This window comes from Triticum aestivum, chromosome 2B (assembly GCF_018294505.1).
Source record: "Triticum aestivum cultivar Chinese Spring chromosome 2B, IWGSC CS RefSeq v2.1, whole genome shotgun sequence".
Lineage (NCBI taxonomy): Eukaryota > Viridiplantae > Streptophyta > Magnoliopsida > Poales > Poaceae > Triticum > Triticum aestivum.
In genome coordinates, this window is record NC_057798.1 from 328,348,523 (window position 1) to 328,363,525 (window position 15,003).

Below are 15,003 nucleotides of genomic sequence, written 5' to 3' on the forward strand. Positions count from 1 at the left end.
GGGAAAAACAACGAAGAGAAGAGGGAGGAACCTAAATCTGATTCTAGAATAAGGAAGAAAAAGGAGGGGAGAGACTTGGCCACACACCACACATAGATGGATAGAATTTATAGAGAGGGAGACTCGCAGATTATAAAAATAATAAATAGGCAGGTGGTCAGCCACCTGGTAGGAAATAGTTATTATACAAGCCATGCAACATTTGACCGCCAATCAGTTCAACTTCAGATAAACAAGCAGTTCAAAAGTGCACATGTCAAACATATGCAGACAAAACAACTCATTCAGAGATAAAACATTTGAATTCATTTAGTCATTCAAACATCTGCTACCTCACAACAAAAATCTTTAAAACATAATATTCACTACTTTAGTCATAACGATCAAAGAAACGACGCCATTTGGCCCTGGTGGACGGATGTGGAGCCGTGGCTACTCTCGCCCTAGCCCAACTAATGATCTGAATGTGGCTCCTTCCCCTGCCCTCTGGGGAAAGAAGCTCCAATTCATTGGAGTTGTAAGTATCCATCACCTCATGCGCAAGGCGTCTGTTGAACTCTGCATCCAGTTCCTCCTCGGCAGCACGTCTTGCCATCTGCCTGTGCCTACGCCTCCTCCTCCTCTGCTGTGCTACTGCAGCCCTCACATCTATGGCGTCCCCCTCCTCCTCTGTGACCTCTCCCAGCTCAGGATCCATCTCGCTTTTCTTTGGTTGCAGCTTGTAGAATGAAAGTGACAAAGGGCTTGGGCTTTATAATCAAAATGCAGAGGTATCGGTATGAAGCCAGTCCCGATGTCAACGCACAGTAAGACAACTTTGACACGCAGCAGTCCAACTACACATACGACAGCAATTCAAACAACACTAGAAAACACGCAACTTAATTACACAGTTTGACCAGATTACAAGAAATCACAGCATGCAGTCAGCCGCCATACACCACCTCCGCCAACGACAAAATAACAAGGGAATCCGGGGTAGAAACAACTCAAAGAAGCAAAATTGACAACACAAATCTTTTCATACAATCCTCATATCTCTCCCTGCAACACCAATTTGAAAGTAAAACAACAGAAAAGGAAGAACAAATTTGCATGGTCGGCGTGGAAAACGACCAAGAACACCAAAACTTGTAATCAGAAATTACAGATGAAATTAATCTCCAAAAACTCTAACATACCGATAATTCTCACATCAAAAACAACAAACAGGACGTAAATTGAGGCCTACGAACACCATGGTAAACACCATAGCCCAAAACACGTCCGCCGCAAAAATACCCACGCCGTCACCTCCGGTGACTACAGATCGCAAAACACAACCAGGTGAGCGCGCGCATGTGTGGAACCCCTTACATGTCTCCTCTAGCAATGAATGGCCCGCAGCATCGCGTCGGAGAATGACTGGAAGCTCCATGTTGCATCCCATGTTTCCGTCCGTCGTACACGTAGGAAGATCAGTTCAAGTGGAAAACCACGTCAGTCCGAACTGTGAACTACGTCAGTTCAGAAAGGGTAACAGAACAATATTCTGTTACGCGTAATAGAATAGCCGAGATGTATATATATATATATATATATATATATATATATATATATATATAGGGTGGGTCTATTCTACAATTGATTGTAGAATAATATTCTACAATAGGCTCCCCCTATATAGGGCAATTTTCAGAAAAAAAAACCTAAACCGAAAACAAAACCCCCCAGAATGGTCCCCATCTCATACCCCACCTCTGCGCTCGCCTCCCATGCAGCCGCCACAGCGACCCTCCACCCCGTCGGTGCGCCGCCACGGTCTCCCTCCCCGACGGCACCCACCCGCCCTCCCTCCCCCGCATCAGCGAGCCGCTCAACCGCCCTCCTTCCCCCGCAACGGCGCGCAATCCGCCCGTCTGCCTCCCCGGCGCCGCGCGGCTATCTTCCCTTCCTCGCACCAGGGCCGCCCGCGTAGCCTCCCTTCCCCCGCACCGCCGCCTGCCTACCTCCCCGGCGCCGCGCGACCGTCTTCCCTTCCTCGCATCGTGGCACCGCCTGCCCCCCCCCCCCCGCACCAGTGCGCCACCAGCCCGGCTCCCCTACCACGAGCCGGCGACCCACCATGCCCCCCTCCCACGAGCCGGTGATTTCCAGCAAATAGACGTCGTGCACCTGTCTACAGGATAAGTGGAACATGGCTGCTCATATTAGACATTGTTCAGTTGATTTATGATGAGCAACCTGCAGTTGCAAATTAAAATGATGTTGTACTTGATATCAATGACCATTTCAAGCTACAGATATTGCTATATTGTATTATATATTGCAATCATTTATTGCAATATAGACTTGTATACTATATCTGAGCTCGTTATCTAATGTCTCTTATGTTCTTTTATACTTGTTATAAATAAATCATAAGCAGTACAAGAACCTCATAGAAAGAAATACAAAATATATTGCCATCAACAATGCATAACATATATATAAAGAAGTACAAACTACATATTTAAAAAAAGATGCAATATTGCCATTTATTCATTTTGGGCGCAACCCATTGAAGTATCAACATTTATCAACAATTATTCTAGGGTTAAAAGAAGCGATTAAATAACATGTTTCTTTTTATTATCGAGCAGTGCCATAAAACAACTATGGGAAGTACCACTGATTCATTATGAGCAGTACCATTTATATAACTTGAGTTATGCAAAACATTTTTATTACGTGGTGGTACTATTGAATCACTCTGGTGAATACAATTCATGTATTTTAAGCTGTACAAAAACATTTTATTACCAGGCAGTACGAAACTTATATTTCACAAAAGTACAAAATACATGTCAAGGGGAGTTTAGTTCTATGGAAATAATTTACGGGCAGTACAATTTATTCATTTTGAGCAGTATAATTATTATTATTATTATTATCGGGCAGTATGAAACTCATATTCCACGGAAGTACAAGGTACATGTGAAGGGAATTTGAGTTCTTTGGAAAAAATTATGCGCAGTACAATTTAATCATTTTGAGCAGTACAAAACTTCTTTATTGCCGGGCAGTACGAAACCCATATTCCACATAAGTACAAGGCAAATTTGTGTTCTTTCAAAATATATCCGAGCAGTACAATTTATTCATTTTGAGCAATACAATTATTATTATTATTATCGGGCAGTACGAAACACATATTCCATAGAAGTACAAGGTACATGTGAAGGGAATTTGAGTTCTCTAGAAAACAATTATGGGCAGTACAATTTAATCACTTTGAGAAGTACATAAACTTCTTTATTGCCGGGCAGTACGAAACTCATATTCCATAGAAGTACAATACTATGTTTCCTTGTAACAGGAAAAAATTGGGTATTTTGAATATTGTTCAAAAACCGCGAAGAATTAGAAAAATGTTAAAACACAAAAATTTGCTAAATTTCAATACCTTTCCAATGCCATATCATTTGCATCATTCTGAGGTCCAATGAACATCAATGATCATATTTTAATAGATCGAAATTTAGTATTTTCAAAACTGTTTCAAAACTATGCATAATTTGAAAAAACTTAAAAACATTTGTAAATTTCAGTAGCTTTCCAACGGTATACCATTTGCGCTATTCCGAGAAGTGGTTAAAAAATTAATATATAATTACTGTTCGTCTATTTTGAATGAATCTCGATATTTTCAAAACTGCTCAAAAACTATGTAAAATTTGAAAAACATTAATAGACGAAAAAGATGGGAATTTCAGTACCTTTCCAACGCCATATCATTTGCATCATTTCGATATCCAAAAATGATCCAGGATCATCTTTTAATAAAATAGTTTTTTAGTATTTTCAAAACTATTCATTTGAAAAAACTTACAACATGAAAATGTCTGTAAATTTCAGTAGCTTTTCAATGGTATATCATTTGCTATATTCCGATAAGTGGTTAAAGAATTTCGTTCAAAACACTTTTCATTCAGCTTCTGATGATTTCTGTTTTTTGAAAATTCATAATAAAAAAATAAAAAAGTGAAGCAAGTTACAATATAAAAAAGATGAGAATTTTCTGTAGCTTTCCAACGGTATATCATTTGCGCAATTCCAATTAATGGTTTAGAATCTATTAGTGAATTACTACGCAAGTACAGAAGAGCACTACCGACTTTACGAAAAAGATGTACAATAGTGTTATGCAGAAGCAGTATCAGATCTTTATTCCGGGCAGTACGAGATTATTGCAGAATATTATTCTACCATCCATTGTAGAATAGACGGCATATATATATATAGGGTGGGTCTAGTATGATAACACCCCCTTAAGACCATATTCTGCACATCAACCGCCTTATTCTGATAACACTCCTCCGTTCCCCCGACCGGAACCAGATCCACCACCCACCATCCCACCCCCACCCCCGGAGCGCACCCACCCCCGCACTACCCACCTTCTTCCCTGCACGGCCCACGACCCAACCTCCCTCTCTACCTTCTGCCGCCAACACAACTCACCACCCTCGCTCCAATCCCCTCCCGCGCTGCCGCCCTGAGCCTCCACCGTCGTGCAACCCCACGCGCTCCTCCACCTTCTTCCCCGTCGGGGCCACCGCGCCACCAGAACCACCGCTCCCCCACCTTCTTCTCTGCCGGGGCCCTCGCGCCGCCAGAAACCCTGCTCCCCACCTTCTTCCTGGCACCGACGCCGCCAGATCTCTCGCGCCCCGGCCACCGTGGCTCCAACCACCGTCTCCCCGCTCCGCCCCCTCCCCTGGCCACCAGCACTTCCTTTGCGCAAAAAGGGCCACCGAGCACCGCATCCGGCCGTGGGTTCGCAACGAGAACCCACCGGATCCGGCCTCCTAGATGGTTGCGGTCGTGGGACGTCGAGGTCAACGTGGCCCTCTCCTCCCCAGATCTGGTGAGCCCCTCATGGCCCTCTCCTCCCTAGCTCGTCCGCCGATGACGACATCCAGTGGGTCAGGGCGGACCTCATCCGGCTTCTTCGCCCGTCGGCGCCGTAGCTGGCCGCACCTCTTGGTGCCCCTCGGGCTGGTCTCGTGCTGCCCCTGCCCGGCATCACCCATCCCCCACGCCCAGATCCGCCATTCGTCCTCGATCTGGATCAAGTCAAACGACGTGCCCTCTCCTCATGGCGGTCTCCGGCAAGACCCTCATCTGCGCCACTCGTAGGTGCTCGGGCGCCACCCCACCATGTGCAGCTTGGTCGTGGCCCCCGTGCAGCTCGGTCGCGGCCCCCGTGCAACTTGGAAAGGGCCCCTGTCTTCATGGAGGTTCACTGGCCTCCCTCATCGTCAGCCACGGTGCTGTAACCACGCTGCCACGATCCATGACACTCTGTTTTTTGTGATCCTCTGGCAAGCTTGCAGACGACGTGACGAGGAGATCCGACAGTCTGCGCCCAGCGGGTGGCGGCTGCCTCTGTCCTCCTCTTCCCCTACGCCCGAGCAGCAACAGGAAGATGGCGTTGCGGTGAAGTGCGCCTCTATTTGCAGTTCCGTTGGTGCCTCTGCCACGCGAGATGCAGGTGGCTCCCCTCTCTCTGTAACCTGTCTCCACCTACCTTCCGTTGACGATGATTCAGTGGAGGACGACACCACGACGAGCAGAGGAGGGGCTCCACCCCCAGCTCCCGTGCAGTTCACTTGATGCATCCGTGTTGTGTGGAGTGCATCTGCATGCATCACTGGCCATACGTGCAGTACGGCAGCCGCAATGGTGCAGTCCGGCGGGGTAGCGTGTGCAGTGCTCACCTGATGCGATTCAGTTTATTCTGGTGTGTTTAGTTTTACAGTGTGGTGCAGCTCATTCTTGTTTTGTTTTGCAGCTCACTTTTTTTCTCCTAGAAATCATCTACAGTGCAACACTCACTAAGAAAGAGAAGAGAACATCGATGTTCATTTGAAGTTTGATTTGTTGTTTATGGGAAACGCATAGAGAAAAGGGTACTAAGAATGGATGATCATTTTGTATAGGCAAGTCTTTCCCTAGTGGAGTTTTGTTGGGTACTGCAACGTTGATTCTGCTTTGTACTAGATGGTTGTGTGGCTGTGTAAAAATTAATGAGTGGATATGTATGTTTTTAAGCTCACTTTGTTCTACCATGTAGTGCATTATAAAGCTCCTTTGTGCTTCACTTAGCAATCCGAAAACAAAAACACCTAGGAAAGCATCTCACTTCTCATTACATGTGGTTCACTTGTTCTGTCCCTGCGGTCCACTCGCTCGGCCTATGTGCGAAAAAAATATTGAGTTCGAAAAAATTCACGCGGTTCACTTTCGGTAGTGTCGCAGCCCGTTTACGGTAGTCTCGAGATTCACTTTTCATAGGACTGTGATTCACCAACGCTTGATATGAAGTGCACTCCACCTCGTTTTGGAAAATTTAGGTCCCACAAAAAAAATCATGCAGTGCACTTGTCCGTCTGATGAAGTGCGGGTTTTAGTCTAAAGAAGTGCGGTCTGCTACCTCGTTTGGGAAAATTTACGTCCCACAAAAAAAATCATGCAGTGCACTTGTCCGTCTGATGAAGTGCGGGTTTTAGTCTAAAGAAGTGCGGTCTGCTACCTCGTTTGGGAAAATTTACGTCCCACAAAAAAAATCATGCAGTGCACTTGTCTATCCGATGGTGTACGGTTTTTAGTCCGAAGCAGTGCACTCCACCTCGTTTGGAAAAATTTACGTCCCACAAAAAATAAAATCATGCAGTGCACTTGTCTATCCAATTAAGTGTGGTTTTAGTCTAAATAAGTGCGGTTTTCTATCTGATGCAGTATGGCCCGTTTATGGTAGTCTCGAGGTTCACTTTTCATAGTATTGTGGTTCACCAACACTCGACATGAGTGCACTCCACCTCGTTTAGGAAAATTTACGTCCCACAAAAAAGAAATCATGCAGTGCGCTTGTTTGTTAGATGAAGTGCGCTTTTGCGTCCGATGCAATGCGGTTTTCGGTCGGATGAAGTACCCACGTCGATTTGGGTGTCGCGAAAAACAGTGTCCGCATTTCGGTAAATTTAAAACTCCTCTTAAACCGTAAGGAATTAAAGAGTGTTCTACATGAAAAAGTTGCGTATCATTGATATCTTACCAACGGCATATCATTTGAATAATTTTGACAACCGGTTTGTAAAAATTTCGCGAAAAACGGCCGCTGCCTCTCGTCGTCAGCCGCACGATTTTTAAAATTAACTAAAAATCATAAGGAATCTCAAAACCATTTAAACATATGAAAGTTACGCCTCGTCCTTAGCTTTCCAACGGCGTATCATATGCCTCATTTCGGCAAACGGTTAGAAACCTGGAGCAAAAACAGTAACGAAAATTTTAAAAAAATTTGAAAAACAAAATTACGCGATTTAGTAAATTTGAAACTGCTCTTAAACCGTAATGAACTAGAGATAATAATAGATATGAAAAAGATGCGCCTCGACGATATCTTTCCAACGGTGTATCATTTGCTTCGTTCGGACGAGCGGTTTAGAAGAAATCGCGAAAAAAACGCTTGCTGCCACTCGTCATGGGCCGCACCATTTTCAAAACTGCTCTTAAACCATGTGGAATCTCGAAAAGTGTTCAACAAGTCGAACTTGCGCCTAATCCATAGCTTTTCAACGCTATATTAAACGCCTCATTCCGATAAACGGTTAAAAAATTAGAGCGAAAACAGTACCGAAAAAACAACGCGTACAGTTTTTTCCGACGAGAAGTTCACTCGTGTGAGTACTGCAGCACACTTGGTTCAAAGAATGACGTGCACTTGCGTTGAGCTTGTAGTGCGGAAGTGTTATCAGAATAGTTATTCTGCTAATATTAGCAGAATAGACGATCTATATATATATATATATATATATATATATATATATATATATATATATTACCATGTGGTACTATATATACTACTTTATCATTTTAAATATATTCATATACTATATCTAAGATATTTCAAAGCAAGTTACATGAAAAAATTACATATGAACCCACATTTTTTGTTATATTTATGAAATACGTACATATTTGTACTAAAAAAGAGCATACTCAAACATGGTATATACTACCTAAAAATTTGTATATATACTACCTAATCATTGTTATATAGTACATACTACACGTACATACTCTCAATTTTGACAGATACTGCATACAACATACAAAACACAAGTGGTGGTAACTACCACTGCTTGTAGGAAACATTTGTCCTATATATATTGTATATATACTACCTAATCATTGTTATATAGTACATACTACACGTACATACTCTCAATTTTGACAGATACTGCATACAACATACAAAACACAAGTGGTGGTAACTACCACTGCTTGTAGGAAACATTTGTCCTATATATATATATATATATATATATATCTGTTATGGGTAACAAAATAGTCCACAGAATATTATTCTGTTAACCCCCACCCCCTCCCCCGCCCCCTATAGGCACGACACGCAGACCACCGTAGAATCCAACCCCCCCGATCCGAACCCGCCTACTTCCGCCAGAGGCAGGCGTCGTGGGCGAGCGAGCGACGGCGGCAGCCGGAGTGAGGGAGCCCGCAATGTCATGATGGGCCGGCGACGGATCTGCCGCCGCCTCCTCCATCCTTTCGTCGCCGGATCCAACGACGGGTTCATGACACATAGTATATATATGTTGCCAACCTCCCCTCTTCGACACGTAATATATACTCCTACGTACCATAACACAACCCGAAAATAATCCTCCTTGTTCGTCAAATTACCTTTCTTGTTGTGTCATATATTAGATGGAGAATGACCTCGCGGGCCCATTGAGGGAAGAGTCGCAGGCGAATGAGTGACAACCATTGTCTGCACGTGGCCCAGTGCGTTGGTGATGTTTTTAATACCCAATATGCACACCTTCTTTGCGGCACCTGCCTCGGAAACCGAAAAGTCCCCACATGGAGCGAGACCGATTCATGATGTGTGTGTAGTGTTAATGTGCTGCCCCGGCCCCCTCCTCCCCTCTTCGATGTGAACTATATAATCCTAGCGCAACACAAACCAAAAAGAAACCTCCTTGCTGGGTTAAAGTGATGGAGGATAACCTCGCGGGCCCATAGATGGAAGCATTGCACGCGAGTGAGTGTCCTATATGATGCGTAGTATTGCCCTCGGCCACCCTCTTCAACATGTACTATATATATACTCCTACCGCATGTATAACAAAAACCAAAAAATAACCATCCTTGTTGGTCAAATTAACCTCTCTCATCGCATGTCATAGTGTTGGACAGCAACCTCGTGGGCTCACACGAGTTAATGTCCTAGGACCATCGCTGCATGTGACCCAAAGATGCATGTGAAACTTTTTTCTGCAGCGAACTTGCGATCAAAGGAGTTTAGTGTTGAAAATTGAAAAAATAGATAACAACTATCCGTTTTTATACATTGATTAATTTCCCAAGGATTTAAATGTGTAAAAATCAAATTTGATCTACATGAGACCCGTGATAGTGCACGAAAATGGATTGCAAAAATGTGTCCCTGGGTGCATGTTTAGTCCCCATGCAAGAAATTTCCAACATCTCGAATCTTGATTTTAAAATCCAATAAATCCAAAACTAAGTTGAAATTCATGAAATTTATCGTGGTGTCGTATGGACACCAATAGACTGTGATATTTTTTTTCAAATTTGAGACAAGTTTAGATATAATCTCCTTACATACAGGAAATTGTAAATAATTATCAACCAATATCGCGAACGAACTCTTTATTTGATCGTGTGCTTTAGACCAACAATGTAAGTGTAGTGCTTCGGTTAAGCAAGAAAGTGGCAGAATTAATCATCAAAAAGGAAAAGTCAATATAATATGTGCCGCACACGCGTCCCGTGCAATTATGAGTGAGTTGACAAGGCACATGCTAGCAGGCAGACCGGGAGTCCATGGCTTGCGCGGGTTCGCTACACACTCATCATGGGGTGTGCTAGTAGATGTGTGAAATAACGGTAGGCGTGCCAGCAGTCCACCACGCAGGCTCACCGGGAGGCGAGCCAGCCTTTCGATTGGCGCCCACCTCGCTCCCACTGCTCCATATTAATGGCATGCCTGCCTCGCTCCGTGAAATGATGGTACAGGAATGCTAGAAGTCTGCCGCGCAGGCTCGCCGGGAAGCGAGACAACCTTTGACCGCCGACCGCCTCGCTCCCACTGGTCTGTATTAATGGCGCGGCCGAGCGGCCGCACCCCCCATCCTCGCCACACACACAATCCTCTCTCTCTGCCCGCATCCTCGACATTGCTCTGAGTTCTCAAAGCTGGCACCCCCATCCTCGCCACACACACAATCCTCTCTCTCGCCCTGCATCCTCGATGTCGCTCTCAGTCCTCAAAGCCGTTAGTGTATGAGGATGCCACCGAAGCGCCCCATTGGAGGGAGTGGCAACGCCGGGGCTGCTGAAGCACCAGAGCATGGTGTGAATATGGACACAGAGGTTTCCGTCACTGCCGACGAGGTGGAGAACGAGGCTGCCAACAAGCGGAGGCGGCTCAAGAAAGAACCTCAAGCGACTTCAGTAGGCCTAGACTTCATCAGCAACCTCCCTGATGATGTGTTCACACTCATCATACCCTCCCCCTAATAAAATATGGGGTTAGGACAACCGCCCTTTTCCTGCAATGGCGCCCCCCTATGGCTCTCCACCCCTCTCGACCTCCTCGATGCCCACGAGCTCTGTCATGGCTATCGCAAAAGCTCGGATACGTTCTCCCATATCCTCGGCAGTCACCATATGGTCCACGAACTACTAGAATTAGCTTATTGGCCGTCTGCCAACTCTTTGCCGTCCGCTGGCTGACGACAAAGAAGGTCCTTGCCATCAGCCACAAGAAAAAGGGACGGCAAAGAGGCAGCGGACGTCAAGAGAAGGAGGCTTTGCCATCAGCATATCTTTGCCGCCCACTAGCAGATGACAAAGAGGGTGGGTGGCGGGCTTACGAGGGTGCCCTAATGGCCATTTTCTTTGCCGTCTCCTGGCTGACGGCAAAACTTCTTTGTCGTCCGCCAGCTGTCGGCAAAGAAAATGGTCGTTAGTTCGCCCGTTTCCCCCCGGCCCGCGCCGCGCCCACGCCCCCACGCCACTCTCTCTCTCAATCTCCTCCTCCTTCACCACCCGTGCTGCCGCCCTCGACCGCCACTCCGCCCCGCCACCTTGCCCCGCCGCCCCGTCCCTTCGCCCCACCGCCCCGCCGCCACGCCGCCCTGCCCCATCGCCCCACCACCCCGCCGCCCCATCGCCCGGCTGCCATGCCACGCGCCCCGCCCCGGCTCACCACCGCACCCCCGTCGCCCCGCCCCGGTTTGCCGCACCACCCCCGCCGCGGTGCTCGGCCCACCCTGGCTCGCCGCCCCGCCCCGCACTAGCCCCTACCTCGGCTTGCCGCCCCGCCCCGGCGGCGCCCCGCCCCCGCCGCCCGGCTTGCGGCCCCGGCGGTGCCCCGCCCCCGCCGCCCCGGCTTGCTGCCCAAGCGGAGCCCCACCCCCGCCACGTCGGCGCCCGCCACCTCCTCCACCATCGCCGAGCCAAGGTGAATTTTTTTACTGTTTTTGTGTTTAGGTTTAATTAGGTTATAGTGGTAGGATTAGTTTACTGCCAGATTTAGGTTTAGGTAATTAGAAGAAGAAAAATTGAAAAAAAGATGAAGTAGAAGAAGAGGAAAAAGGGAAAAAGGAAGAGGGTTGCCGAGGGGATAGATGGTGGAGCCAGTGGGTCCCGCCGGTCCCGACGCCCATGTCGAGAACCCCCGGTCCGAGTGCTGACCCGTCGACCGTGCGTCGCCATACCGGAGGAAAAAAGAGAAAGAAGAAGAAGAAGAAGAAGAAGAAGAAAAGACACCCCGACCCACACCCCGTACACCCGTACACCCCGAAACTACATCCACGTCCCACTAGTGACGCCGACGTCCGGCGTCCCAAACCAACTGTTCTCGGCGTCGATGGCAGTTGAACACCATTGCAAATTAGGGGGTTAATTAGGGGTTCCTCGGTGTCGATGGTACCCTAAATAGCAAGTATCGTCAGTGCGAGGTACATGTGGCCGTCGGTGTCGAATACTACATCCACTTCCCACAAGTGACACAGGGGTCCTGCGTCTAGCAGCAACAGTTCTCGGTGTCGATGGCGGTCGAACACCATTGTGAATTTGTCTGGCAGCCTCAGAGATGACGATTAGCTAAGTGTTGTAACTTGAAACACCCAAACTAACTAAAGTCGGTTTGGTTGTTTGAAATTTCAAAACATGGATTTAATCCTCATCGCAGAGGCTACCAGACAAATTTGCTAAGGTGTTCGACCGTCATCGGCCACCAGAACTATTGTTGCAGGACGCCGGGCGCCGGCTTCACTTGTGGGATGTGGATCTAGTGTTCAACGTCGACTGCCTCATGTACCTTGCATCGATGGTAGTTGCTATTTAGTTTACCCTGGGACGAGCGGGTTAGAGGGTTCCTCGGTGTTGATGGTACTGTAAATAGCAAGTATCGTCAGTGCGAGGTACATGTGGCCGTTGGTGTCGAATACTTCCTATGTTACTCATCTTTCGATTTAAATATGCAGTTATTTCGTCGTTGCGAGGGTCTAGTGTTCGACGAGCTCCGCCCTTGCATTCGTTGGTGAGCACAAATGACATCTCCTCCTCCCCCTTCATTTGCTCTATTCCGGTCTTCGTGCCGATGAAACTTGCTAGCTATAGGTGTCAATCATTGTCGGATGTTGGGTTCCGGCAGACCCTTAAGGTTCGAACTCTGGGGTGTGCACGAAGATCTTCCCCCTACCGATTCACGTCTGATCACCTTGCGAGAATCTAAGCTAAAACGATGAACAACACGAGGGACACAAGATTTATACTGGTTCGGGCCACCGTGGTGGTGTAATACCCTACTCCAGTGTGTGGTGTGGTGGATTGCCTTGGGGGCTGATGATGGACAGTACAAAGGATGAACAGCCTCGCGAGAGGTGTTCTTGAGCTGGTGCGATGAACTGCTTGGGTGAGTTGGATCGCCTCTTGGATGCCCCTCAGATGCCCCCTACTGTGGTGGCTATCCCTATATATATAGAGGCCCTGGTCCTCTTCCCAAATATTAAGCGGGAAGGGCGCCAACAGCGTCCATTTTGAAGGGGAACATCTAGTACAAGTTATCCTGACTAAAGTTGGTCTTTGGCTGCCAAAGGCACTGGCGATGACGCCGTCCTTGGCTCCATGGTGACCTCCATCCTGCCGCTCTGCTGGTCTTGGTCAAACAAGGACACTGCGCAGGCCGGCGCCCGCCTGGTCTCGATCGTCATGGCTTGCGTCACGAGCACCTCGCGAGGTACCCTGCCTTGATCTCTCCGCCTCCTCGCGAGCCTGCCTAGCAAGGCCTTTCCTGAGGAAGTCTTGTGTCATCCGCCCCGCGAGGCTTGGCCCCTCGCGAGGGTCTTGAGTCTTGCGCTGATGACGATGGGCCGTACTGGTCCACCACTCAAGCCACGCCGCAGGCCACAGGCAGGCAAGTCTGGGGACCCCCGTTCTAGAACGCCGACAGTAGCCCTCGAGCCCAAGGCGCGCTCGGACTTGGCTTAGCAGAGAAGCGAAGGGGCAAGTGCGGAGCGCTGCGGGCCCCATCAGCCTGCGGCCTTGGGCGTCGCATGGCGGTTGATTAGACGTGGGCGTCTCCGCTTCCCCACGCTGCCTCGGCAACTGCTCGACTTGACAAAAGGCTGGCCTGGGGTTAGCTTTACCTTCATTACTTTCATTCTCCTTGCTCCAGATCCCCTTTCTTGTTCTTCGCCCTCCTGCCTCCAAAATCTCCAGATTTGCCGCATTCTTTCCCTTCCGGCGAATGATGGCTCCCCGGAAGACTCCGGCTGGGGATGCATCAGCCTGGTACTCGCCGGCTCTGGTCTCTCCCAACGTGACGGAGAAGAATCTCGCCCTCATGCGCCAGATGGCGGCGTCGCAGATTAACGAGATGGGGGAGACTGCGCTCTGGCTCGGCTCCGCCCGACCGGAGGACAAGGGGAGCACCTTCTACCCCCTCTTCATGAATGCCGTTATCACTGGTCTGGTTCCTCCTTTCTCTGAGTTCTTCCTTGTCGTCCTTCGCCAGTATCAGTTGCATGCTCTGCATATCCATCCCAACTCCATCCTTCTCCTGTCGATCTTCACCTACCATTATGAGGCGCATGTCGGGGTATTGCCCTCTGTGGCCTTGCTCCGCCACTTCTTCTCCCTCTGGGTCTCCGGCGGCAATATCTCGGCATGCGCAAGCTTTGTCACGTACTCCAAGTCCAACGCCATCTCGAAGGCCGGGAAGAGGGCCGAGGGCTTCCGAAGCAAGTGGGTCATGGTGGATTCCAGGTGCCACAACCCCCTGCTGGAGCTGCCCACAAAGCAGCCTGAGGCTGTTGAGGCGTGGTCCCGCACGAAGCTTGATGATCGGCGAGCGAAGCTGGTGCTGGAGAAGATGAACACCGACCTGAGGCCGGGCAGTCTGAGGGTGGCGAAGCTGACGGGGGCCTCGCTCCTGAGGGACTTCCTATCACACCGGGTGGCCCCTCTTCAGGTGCTCCCGCGCCTGCTGTGGAGGCTCACGGATGCGGACGTCGTCCTCCGCCTGAGCTTGGATGCCCTGAATGACGAGGATCTGACCGTGGCTCTCCACTTCTTGGTCGGAGAGGACGTGGCAGGTCCGGTGGATGCTCCGGTCCCTTTGTTCCTTCGTGATGACTGGAAGCTGGTGGTGGACACCATGCCCACCTTCGACGGGGTCGGTCTGGTGCCAGCGGAGGATCCTGAGGGCCAGGTGGCGACGGGGATGGTGAACTTGTCCTCTGGTGACTCCAGCGGGGGAGAGGAGGAAGATGACGACGAGGACAAGGAGCGTGACTCGGAGGCGACCTTCGAGGGGACGGGGGAGACTTCCCCCTGGCGCAAGTCCAGCGCCCTCCGCTCCATGCCTGACAACGACGAGGCCGGCGCCAGGCAAGAGGGGGAGGACGCGCCCCTGGTCCC